Here is a 12,276-nt window from a genome sequence, read left to right on the forward strand (position 1 = left end):
ATGTGGAAAAGAAGGCTTATGTTCTTTCATGGCATGCACAACAACTATAATTTTGTGGTTTTTCAGAAGCAAACAAGAAATTAGGAAAGTTCTCTATTGGAGTCTAGCATTAAACAGTCTAGTATTGACCAGTAACTGAAACATAACAGTTCATAAACTATTCATTACTTCTTGTATTATTTTAGGAAGCAGTTATTATATGGCCTGCAGGCAACAGTCTAATTTCTTACAGCAGGTGATAGCACTACTTTCTATTAAACAATTATCAAAAGCAGCAAAAAGATAATTAATATGCTATTTAGTAAGTTTGCCCAATGGCCATCTGTGGGGTCCTGGTCTGATTTTTGGGCTTGGGAAGGTTTCAAAATGATCCCAAGAGTGAGATTAAGACACAAATGAGGTCAGATGCCACTAAACAATATATTTTATTTTTACGCTTGAAGATGGAGAGATAGAAGAAGTGGGAAAAGTTAGGAGGAAAATTAAGCAAGTATGTGAGAAGATAATCACCGCCAAGGATCCAAACGCCGTCTTCCATGGGTCAGCTCTCAGGTCCCGGTAGTGCTGGCAGCACTCAGGTCTCAGGTCCTGCCGGTCTCAGGTCCTGCCTGTCTCAGGTTTCAGGTTCCAGGTCCTGGTGGTGGATGGCCTACTCTCAGGTGTCGGGTCCTCAGTGGTGGGGGGGCCACAAAAGGTCTTTTGTGGTGCAGCTTTTATGGCATTTGGTGGTGGGCTGAGCACACTGCAGGCCTGTTCCCAGATGTTGGTGGCTGATATCACTTAAGCTTTGCTTGAGCTTATACAAGCTTTAAGCATTTTTTGAGTTTTAGCAACTCACAGTGATCACACCTTTTCTGGGTTTGCATAAGCTTTCTCCACAAACAGCGAGCGTAACAAGCAAGCATTGTGAGGAAGCATTTTCCTGTCTTGTTCTCCAGAACAAGCAGGCCTTGAGACAATAATTCATATTATTTCAGCAAGCAAGCTTTGAGACAATAATTCAGAACCACACACACCATGTACTACGAACCACCATTTCTTGCACCATCTTCCAATGATCCTACATTCTTGTGTCTTTTTTTTTTTTTTTTTCCTCTTTAAATTTCTACTGAGCATTTCCTGCCAGTCCTTCCAATCAGTCAAGCACAAACAACTCCATGAAACTTGTATACAGCCCTTCCTGCAGAAGAATTTGGGGGGGGAAACAAAACCAAAAACGAACAAAAATACAAACCCAAAAAAAACAGTAATTGACAATCTATGTATTTCAAACAGAAGGCTAAACAGAAACTAACACAAAGCAAGAAGGAAAGAGGACAGAAAATAGGAGGAAAAGGCTAATCTCACTGCTGGAGTGCTACATTTAAATTATAGCGGTTTCCTGAAACCCGATAGCTTGGCTAAACTAAAAATTCAACTAGGGAGGATCACAGTTGTTCTAGATGGTGCTAAAACAATGGGCATGACTCTGCATTTCTGCAGCCTCTAAAGACAAATACTAACTATAGATCCTTCCAGTTACTTAAATAGTAATACTAAAACCAAAAAGGATCCACTTTCTTGCTTTGGCTGTAGTAACAGGAGGACAGCAGCACAAATCTGGAAGTGTAGAATGACAGCTAACATAAGAGCAAGACAATGAAGAAATATTCAGGGTATAGGGTTTTGTGCATCCTTTAAAAAAATCTTAACTAATTTTAATTTTGCTGCTTTACTGTTCAACAATAAATGGCAAGCTTTCCGGTGATTTATTCCTACCACACTAAGATCCAGGTTCTGCTTTGAAATACATACAGAAATACATGTATTAAAAACAAACATATATAACAACAACAAAAAAAATGAAACAAAACTGCCACAAAAACCACAGACAAACAAAAAAACCACACACTTTAGACCAAGACCTGAGTTAGCTTCAAGAATAAAGCTAATTCTGTCTCCAACACTAGAAGCACCTGAGGCTGCTGTGCTTTTACAGTGAGAGAGGACTTGTTACAAGACATGTAAGGCTTCCACCCTCCCTATGGCTACCCACAACCCAAATCAGGTACAGTCAGAGCAAACAAGAATAGAAGGTTTTTGCTTTGTCTTTCATTTACTTTAATTAGTTCTAACTAACACTAAGCCTCACTAAGCCTTCCCTCCCACAACCTTTTCCTTTTTTTTTTTTTTTTGAGACATCTATGTTAGCTTATAGTAAGATGCTACTTAGAAATCTAATACAGACATGCCAGGGGAAAAAGAATGTTAACTTTATTTATGAATGTGGGATTTGTGTTTATACACATGCTAGCGAATTAAGAGAAAAATAACTGTTTTTGAGAAATAAAACCCCATTTGAATTAGATCAAATTAGATTTCATTTGAATATCTGTAATTTCAATCAGTACACCAGATTCTCTGTCCTCCATAAATCTTAGGAATACAGAATTAAAACCTGGAGCACAGATATCAGTTTAGAATAAAAACAGACTTAGAAAGATAACTAGTAGCATTTGGTAAGATGCTAAAACTGCTTACCGAGTTTCAAGTTTGGAAAGGATTAATTATTCCTTCACTGTACTCGCACAAAAGGCAATACACTTAAGGACATTGTTCTTTTTCTCTTGCCTGAAACAGACATTGTCTTTAGGAAACTAATAGGAACCACTTGTGAATGAAACTTCTTGCTTGCATGGTTTGCTAGCTGGCAACCCTTGGCCTTTCCCCTATAGCTAGTATGCAAAAAAAAACCACCCAGATTTGGGGCCTAAGAATACCTGCCATATCCACCCCCCCACACACACAAATGGAAGAAATAATCAAACACTGAGAACAAATAAATTTACACTACAATGCATATCTGCCTTTACTATAAAAGCAAGCACACATAAGAAGGAATCTCTCCACACAGAGAAAAAAGGATCAACAACTTGGGTCTCAGAACAAACAACCCCAAGAACAAACCAAATAGAATCATCTTAAAAGTTACCACTGTTGGAGTTTGAACCTCATGTCCTAAAATATGTCTACTTTGGGACAGACATGTTAAAATCTGCCCCATAATAACAAAATATAACAGCAGCTTTAACAAGAAAGAATCTGAATGCCTCCATAAAATAATATTAATGTTAAAAGTTAACACACTGAAACCCCTAACAATTAATACAATGCTTTATGAATACTTACACAAACAGGGAACTGCTGGGTATGCTCAAGTAGAAGAGGAGAGTTTAAAGATCATGGAAGGAGGGGCTGGCCACTTGGGGAGAATATAAGTCTGTTGTCAGAGGGTGTAGGGAGGCAACTAGGAAAGCTAAGGCCTCCTTAGAATTAAACCTGGCGAGAGGGGTCAAGGACAACAGAAAGAGCTTTTTCAAATACATGGCAGATAAAACTAACACTAGAGGCAATGTAGGCCCACTGATGAACGAGGTGGGTGCCCTGGTGACAGAAGATACAAAGAAGGCAGAGTTACTGAATGTCGTCTTTATCTCTGTCTACTCTGTCAGAGGCTGTCCTGAGGAGCCTCATATCCCTGAGGCCCCAAAGGAAGTCAGGAAAATAGAGGAGTTTGCCTCGGTTGATGAGGACTGGTGCAAGGGTGAAAAATCATGGACTCCACACAATCCAATATGAATTCAGGCGAAGCCATTTATTACAGAAACAAGCGTCCTTATATATGCAGTTATTTCCTGATCATGCATCCACGCTTCAAGCATGCATTAGCTGATTGGATATTGTCTATGTTCACGAGCTGTCCACGCGCCCAAGTTTCACTGCTAGTAGGTCTGCTGATTTACATCGTGTTTTCAGCTTTCCAAGGAGGTCTTGAAATTCCTTTGGGCCTGACTAGTTTAATAACAAATCTCGATCTAATAGAAACCCATCACACACATTAACTTCAAGAAAATCCCTCAAATCTTGTTCTTGAACCAGCCAGGCCTTGTTTACAGCACGCTGAATCATCTTTGAAATACACTGCAACATGCAATCACGTGATTAACAACATAATTACAACTACATATAATGCAGTTAAACCTTACTTAATAAGATCAAACAACTACCCACCTATTTCCAAGCTTTTAAAACATTTGTCAAACCCTAATTCTACTATGACAGTCTTATTAACGTGCTGTTTTAGTTTGTCTAAAGTACTATGAATAGATTCAGAAGGATCAGACAAGTTCATACAACACATTCTCTCAAACTCTTCACAACCATGACCTAGTGTTAAAAGTAAAAGATCTATAACTGTTTGATTTTGTAGAGTAGTATGCCTAATACCATTAACATCAAGCAGCGTAGGGGAGAGGGACCTGGGGATCCTGGTGGACAGCAGGATGACCATGAGCCAGCACTGTGCCCTTGTGGCCAAAAAGGCCAATGGCATCCCGGGGTGTATTAGAAGGGGAGTGGTAAGAAGGTCGAGAGAGGTTCTCCTTCCTCTCTACTCTGCCCTGGTGAGACCACACCTGGAATATTGTGTCCAGTCCTGGGCTCCTCAGTTCAAGAAGGACAGGGAACTGCTGGAGAGAGTCCAGCGTAGGGCAACCAAGATGATTAAGGGAGTGGAGCACCTCCCTTATGAGGAAAGTCTGAGGGAGCTGGGTCTCTTCAGTTTGGAGGAGACTGAGGGGTGACCTTATTAATGTTTACGAATATACAAAGGGTGAGTGTCACGAGGATGGAGCCAGGCTCTTCTCGGTGACAACCAATGGTAAGACAAGGGGTAATGGGTTTAAGCTGGAACATAAGAGGTTCCACTTAAACTTGAGAAGAAACTTCTTCTCAGAGAGGGTAACAGAGCACTGGAACAGGCTGCCCAGGGAGGTTGTGGAGTCTCCTACTCTAGAGACATTCAAAACCCACCTGGACATGTTCCTGTGTAGCCTCATCTAGGTGTTCCTGCTCCAGCAGGGGGATTGAACTAGATGATCTTTCGAGGTCTCCTTCAGTCCCTAGCATTCTATGATTCTATGATTGAGTTAGTATCTCAGAAGTTAGATTAGCCCATTTAAAAGACCAATAGCTTAACTTTGATATGTCTCCTAAAGCTTTACCAGCTGCTAGACTAGGGAGAAGGAGTGCAGTAGATACTAGGGTAGGAGTGTCTCATAATTTTACCTCATTTTTGCATTGACTATCTAAGTGTAATATTGCCCTTTTGGCTCTCCTGCTGTTTGGTCAAATTGCCGTTCTTCACAGAAGGTACACCACCTGCTTGCTAATAGGCTTCTAGACCACCAGATCTGTGAGCCTCTATAACACTGAATTAGGATCCATGGTTTACATCTGAAACAGTCCTCACAACTTATCTCGCTCCTGTCCGTCTGCATCCGTTGAATCTTTGTTGTCTTTATTCAGCCATGGCATGACCCATTTCATGGGAATCTACTTTGATCCTTGGCCTGTAATGACATAAGCATAACCTTTTCCCCAGGTTATCAATTGATGTGGCCTTTTCCTGCTAATTGGGTTGAACTTTCGATAATTTTTGCAGAATGATGCCAATTGTTATCTTCACGCCAGACCACTACAGCTTTATGAGACTTCCCAGAACCATCAACAAAAACTGTGCAAGTATGTAGGATCAGACCAGATACACGTATGGTCTGTGACCTGATGTTAAAGACTTGCAGGTTCTTCAGCAATTTACATTTATGCATGCCAAAAGCTGTGCTGTTAAGAAAACTAGTTAGTGCAATTTACAAGGACAAGGGGTAATGGGATCAAGCTGGAACACAAGAGGTTCCACTTAAATTTGAGAAAAATCTTCTTCACAGTGAGGGTGACAGAGCACTGGAACAGGCTGCCCAGGGGGGTTGTGGAGTCTCCTTCGCTGGAGACATTCAAAACCCACCTGGACATATTCCTGTGTGACCTCACCTAGGCGTTCTTGCTCCAGCAGGGGAGTTGGACTAAATGATCTTTTGAGGTCCCTTCCAATCCAAAACATACTGTGATACTGTGATAGATTGCAGAAATAAAAAAAATCAAAGTTAAATTTCACAAATGGTACATATATGACAAAAGGATCATGGCCTATTCAGACTTAAATTCATTCCCTGCATTTCTTGATCAGAGTAACAAGCAGTATATCAGTCTGTTAGCAATCTCATCATGCTGTCCCACAATAGCCACAGGTTGTTTCTATGTTGTAGCTATAAATAGACAAATCTGCAAGTCTAATCAAATGCAGTCAGCCTGTAAGGTTGTCATAAATTTATTCATTAAAGTCTCTAAGTCCATTTTGGTTGTCATATTTACTGGGTATTGTTTTCCCTTACCGGATCGAAGTCCTGTTTCAGTTCTATCAGTGTAATGTTTGCTTTATAGAAATATTGGCTGTTAATACCAGTGGAAATACAGCATTCAAAATTTCCTTGGAAATTTCTCACTTGCAGCAAGCAGATCTGCACCATCCAAGCAGCTTCTTGTAGGACATGCAACTAAACAGAATTCTCAGAAAATGTTATTTGAGCTTACAATTTACTTAACAAATCTTGACCCAAGAGAGGTATAGGACTTCATGGCCACTACAAGAATTCATGTATTAAAACTTTGTTCCAAATTTGGCATTCCATTGGTCTCAAAAAACAGCCTTTCTTTCATTCTCTCCCATGACCTCAAAAACTAGCATGGTGAATTTACTGAGAAGTCTCCTACAACCAGTTGCCACAGAATAAGTCTTTTAAAAAAATGTTTGGTTTAATTTCCCAGCTTCATTAGAACTATGGATACACTGGCGATGCCTGTAAATTTCAACCCTCAGACTCCTTCATGCAGTATTTCAGTTCTCTAGCATTAAAATTGCTGGGGAGGGGCAGGGGGGAATAAAACCTCCCTCTTGCCCCTATCTGAGATGGCAGGATCTCCAGCTCAGCATGAAAACAAATCACTTCGAACACCACATCAAACCAACCTGGCTCCACTCCACACCCAAATTAGTACCAGTCTGACCCAGAGAAGCACTGAGCACTCTGACCCCCCAAAGCTGACCAGTGTGAAAAGACCAACTTCAGCAAAGAAGTAAAATGATGAGCTGTTTCCCCAGATGTGCCAAAACCTAGGAAACAAGACTGAAGCAAAAAGAAACAACACCAACAACCCCTGATTCAAAGCCGAGAAGCAACACACTGCCACAACAAGGATGGAGACAACACTTGAGGAGAAAAAAAAAGAGGTTGAGGGGAACAAAGCCCCCTTTCTCCGCTTAGCAGCAGGCAAACAGGTTTTTCCTTTTTTTTTTTTTTTTCTTTCTCTTCTTGCTGCAGTTTAGATATAGCCAAAGGCCACGCTGGTAGCATAATCGCTGGTACGAAGTGGGAGGCTCTGGCAAACTCTTCAGTTACAGTGAGTTGAGTTTATCTTGTAACTTGACACAGACCTGAAATTTATGTTCAAGCTGTACAGCACAGGCCTGGGATATTTTGGTTTTTTGTTTTCCCATTTCATTCCAACCATAATATACTTTATACGCAATTCCAATTAGCTCAACAGTCATTACATTTCTCAGCCCCATTTACCTTTTACAATTTACAGATGTCAAAAACCAGTATATTAAACATCAATCCATTATTCCATTTTCCTAGATCCAAATCAGTTCGTATTCTAGTAAATTTTAAATACAACCTCATACAATACCAAGTTCACATCCATCATAGCGTTTAGGTGTTTTGGTTTTGTTTGTTTGTTTGTTTGTTTGTTTTCAATGCGAATCAGAGTTTAACAATTTAAATTCTTTTCTGGTCTCAAAATTACTAGATAACAATATAAGCAATTACTCTAATGTGTAAGGATGCATCCAAAGGGGAAACAAGGTGGTATTTTAGCAGTGGAACTGGTTCCCATTTTGTAATTATCTCCCCAAACAAAATTCTTTTAGTACCATATATAAATATGCAAATTAAAATAATGAGCTCAGATATGAAAACCAAATACCAAGTTCAAATATGCAGATAGATCACATTACACTTATTGAAGACAATATCTCAATTTTTGCATTGCACCTTTGGGCTGCTTACTGCTTAGCCAGGCAGAGGTACCGCTGGGTCTCCCTGACAAAACAGGGCAGTGCGCGCTGGAGCCCAATTGGCACCCGCCCCCCCCGCCGCCGCTGCAAGCTGGACTGGGCAAGGCTTTTATTAGTCTCTCATCTGGTGTGCTACAACTGTTATCCCAAAACCAGGATTCTTTACTTGGTGTGCATACAAAAGAGCCAAATCCAGCACATCGAGATGAGACATAGCCTATCACAGAGTTGCACAAGTCTGAATGCCAGAATAAAGCTAGCATGGTAGAATGAAAAGTAACAGCGGCTACACACAAAATTTTACCATCACATTCACGCAGTAAAGAACTAAATTACTCATGATCTTCTGTATTATCACAAAATGTGCATTTTGAGTCCATGGATTCTCATTATTTAACAGTCTATGAACTTACTGTACCATATAACAGACAAAAACCTATTAAACTGTAATATGCTTAAACAGATACCTACAAAGAAAACAGGTTAATAAGGGTGTTAGCAATCAGGACACATAACCACGGGCGTAGTTATATGCGGTGCTTTATTTCAGCGCTGGGAAACCAGGGGTTCGCACCCAAAGCTGGCTTCGCTGGTCAGTTTAAGTTACACAGTATTTATACAGTCCATTCACATACATATTCATATATTCATTAAGATACGTAACAGTTACTCAACATTGATTGCAACATCGATTGCAACATCTTGGAACTATTTTGATCATGTGCAGTGTCCTCTGGTGGTCTTTCAGGGGGTCTTCAGGATGAAGTAAGTAGTCTTCATCACTTCTGTCCCTTTCACCTTTGGGTACTGCACAGGCGTATTACTTCTATAGCTAGATAACTGCTGACTTGCTCAGCCTCCAGAGATACTGCATGTACTTCTCCTCACTCTATGCGTATTTAGGCTAAGATAAAGCTAGGTTGTTAAGATAAGAGTATACTCGAACACGATATGCTTGAACATCCTTTCAGGGACAGTTTACAAAACTGATTCATCCTTTCAGGAACATTTTGTAAAACTGGTTCTGTTACTAACATTTCCCCCCTTTGAAAATGCTTTTCTATTCTTAGACAATGCATTTTCACCTCAATCAATTTCTTCGATTATTGATTCATTTGCTATTATTGATTGGTAATTCCCTTCAGGTGTGATAGTTCCAGTGGTGCCTCTTCATAAGCTGGAGGGTTATCAAATATAGGATTAGCATAATTCCTACTCAGGACACTGAAAATGCGATTATTCCTAGCATTTGTTTGACTAATTATGCGCTTAATACCCACATACAACAACCCAAGAAGAACAATCACAATTGCAAGTACAACTACACTTTCTAGTAGTGAATGTACCCATCCTCCCAAATTTAAATCAAATTTATTCAACAGAGCTCCTATCCAGCTCTATTCTGCATCTTGTCTTTCTTTTTGCAGCTCCACTTCTGTTTGGGTCAGCTCGGAAATGTCTTTCTCAACCTCTGAAGTTACGTCTGGAATATGGATGCAGCAGTGATCGATTCTGTCTTTCAAATATCCACAGATGCCATTTTCTTTCAATAACATTATGTCGAGTGCCATTCTATTCTGCAAGGTCATTTTAGTCATAGCTTGCAATTGTATATTAAGATCCCGAAAACTTTTTAGTTATTCTGGCCAATCGATCCAACAAACACAATATGCTTGAACATCCTTTCAGGGACAGTTTACAAAACTGATTCATCCTTTCAGGAACATTTTGTAAAACTGGTTCTGTTACTAACAGTAACTGCCAGTTTAAAAGAAAAACTCCACTTAACAGGGATGTAGGAAACTCTCAACTTATCCAAATACTGCATGTTTACAATTCAAACATTTCATTTTTATATTTCAGATTGAAAGTAATGATCAATACTTTAAAAAGGATATACTTAAAGTCAGATTCCTAAACACCTCCAAAGGATCCTTAAAGGCCACTTACAAATCTGAAACCAGGTTAATTTTGTGTAGGGAGCTAATTTGAGGCAGCTAGATGTGAAACTATTAGAAATTGTTGCTCATTTGGCCAATATGAATTGTGGAAAAGATTAAGGGCAAGTGCTAGATGGCTTCCTAGACAAGGAGATCATTCTAGATTCTGGAAATACACACAGGCTGTCAAATGCATTAAGGAAACAAGTTTTTTCTCCCAGGCAAAAATGAACAAGAGCTTCAAAATGAGATTAATAACAATAATTTTAAAAGTATTCTGAAATAATATAAGATTTTTATGTATAAACGCAGTTTCTATAGTTAATTTCATAATTCAGCAGAACAAATTTGCACCTTCTCAATGTCTTACTCTCTTTTCTAAGCAACTCTCTCTAAATATTGTTTTTTTTATGCTCCAAATTGTCTTTGCATGTGACATTTCATTTTTTTATCCTGCTTATGGCAACAATGTAATAAAGTTCAAGCGCTTAAGCAAACGTCTTCATTTATTAAGTGTAGAGAGATTATACTGCTCCAATGATAGCTTTTCTCTGTTGTAACTAATGAGTATGATAGGGGATGCACTGATTCCCAGACCTCAGAGATATGGTAAAAATATTCAGATTGAAAAATATAGTCATACACATTAATAGAAAAGCTGCCTGTATGAATCACTGTCTCAGCCTAGGCTTTGCCAACACAAACAATTTAAGAAGTATATCAAAGTTAAGGACGTGTATTGAAAATGTGATCCACTCTTCATATGAGATCGAAATGTGGTAGTGGACACTTTCCATCTTGGGCTGCTTATAATTATGCACAATTTCACCCATTCAGACCAAAGTTTTCTATGATGAGAATTTAGATGAGGTTATGATCATCCATATGTTTTATTTTGGTTTGGTTTTTTTTTTTTTCTGTTGTTATTGTTGTGGCTATTTTATTTATGCCCCCCCCTCCTTTTTTTTTTAATTTGTGGAATTTTCAACCAAAACAATTCAGCCATTTCCAAGAATAACATCAGAGGAAATACACTGTTCATTCACTATAAAATTCTCATAGCCATTCAATACAAATATCTTGTGGTTTTATGCTTTAGAACCAGAATCAAAATTTGATGGAAGGATCACCTTGCTGTCAGGGATGTGATTTTACCCTCTCTATGAGAATCTAGCCAAATTTGATGATAGACCTCTCTTAGTTCATACAGGCCATTAGAAAAATCTTTGTGTATGACAGATAAATCATCATTTGTCTGCTATTCACCCATGTATAAGAGAGTCACAAAGCCTGAGAGAGGCTTTTACTGACATTGCTTTTTAAAATTCCAAAAATTGTTGCAGGTTGTCTTTCCTGTTCTTTTGTTGCCTTTGCTGCTGAATCTGCATAGCAAGGGGCATGAAGAGCCAAACTGGAGTGAAGCAAAAGGAGCAGGAGCACAGGAAGAATGGAGATGAGACACCAGAAACAGGAAGGAGAAGAGTAGAAAGTGTGTCAGAGCAAAAACATGGAAGTAAGTGTGGCAGGTGCAATGAATATGTGCAGAAACTATTGGAAAGAAGGAAAAGCAGGATCTCAGGCAAGAAGAGAAGTACTAAGCCAAAAATGCTACAGGCCATAGGAGACAAGGACAGGGGAATTGAGACTCCATTGGGCGTAAACTGCACTGGCACCTGCAGGCAAGCCCGAAATCTCCCACTCTGTTAATAATTCTGTCAAATAATTGGTGTGAAACCTTACAATTGGGTTGAGACCAAACAGCTGTAGCAAATCCTTTGTGTAAGGAGTACATTTCTTCCCTGCTAGTGGTTCATTCACATAAAAGGTAACATGCTTGTGGTAGGTTGGCCCCGGCTGGCAGCTAGCTTCCCCCTTCCTTCCTCACAGCAGGACAGGAAAGAAAACAGAAAGAATAGGAAAAAGCTTGTGGGTCAAGATGCAGGCAAGGAGATCACTTGCCAATTGCTGTCACAGGCAAAATAGACCCCACTTTGGGTAATTTAATTTATTGCCAATTAATATAAATAGTTAATTACTGATTTGGGTACTGGGAAACAAAAAGAGTAATGAAGCAAACATTAAAACACTAGGGGAAAACACCTTTCTACCTCCTCTGACCTCTGTGTTCCTTCTGCTGTTTCTCACTCTATTTTTCCTCCTCCTTTGCCTATATAGCATTTTCTACCCTTTCTTAAATACCTTTTCCCAGAGGCACCACCAGCATGGCTGGTGGGCTCAGTTGTGTCTTGTGGTGTGGAGCCGGCTGGAATCAGCTGGTTTTGGCACAGAGCAGCTGCAGCCTCCTCTCACTGACACCACCCC

This window comes from Nesoenas mayeri (assembly GCF_963082525.1).
Source record: "Nesoenas mayeri genome assembly, chromosome: W".
In the NCBI taxonomy this organism is placed as follows: Eukaryota; Metazoa; Chordata; class Aves; order Columbiformes; family Columbidae; genus Nesoenas; species Nesoenas mayeri.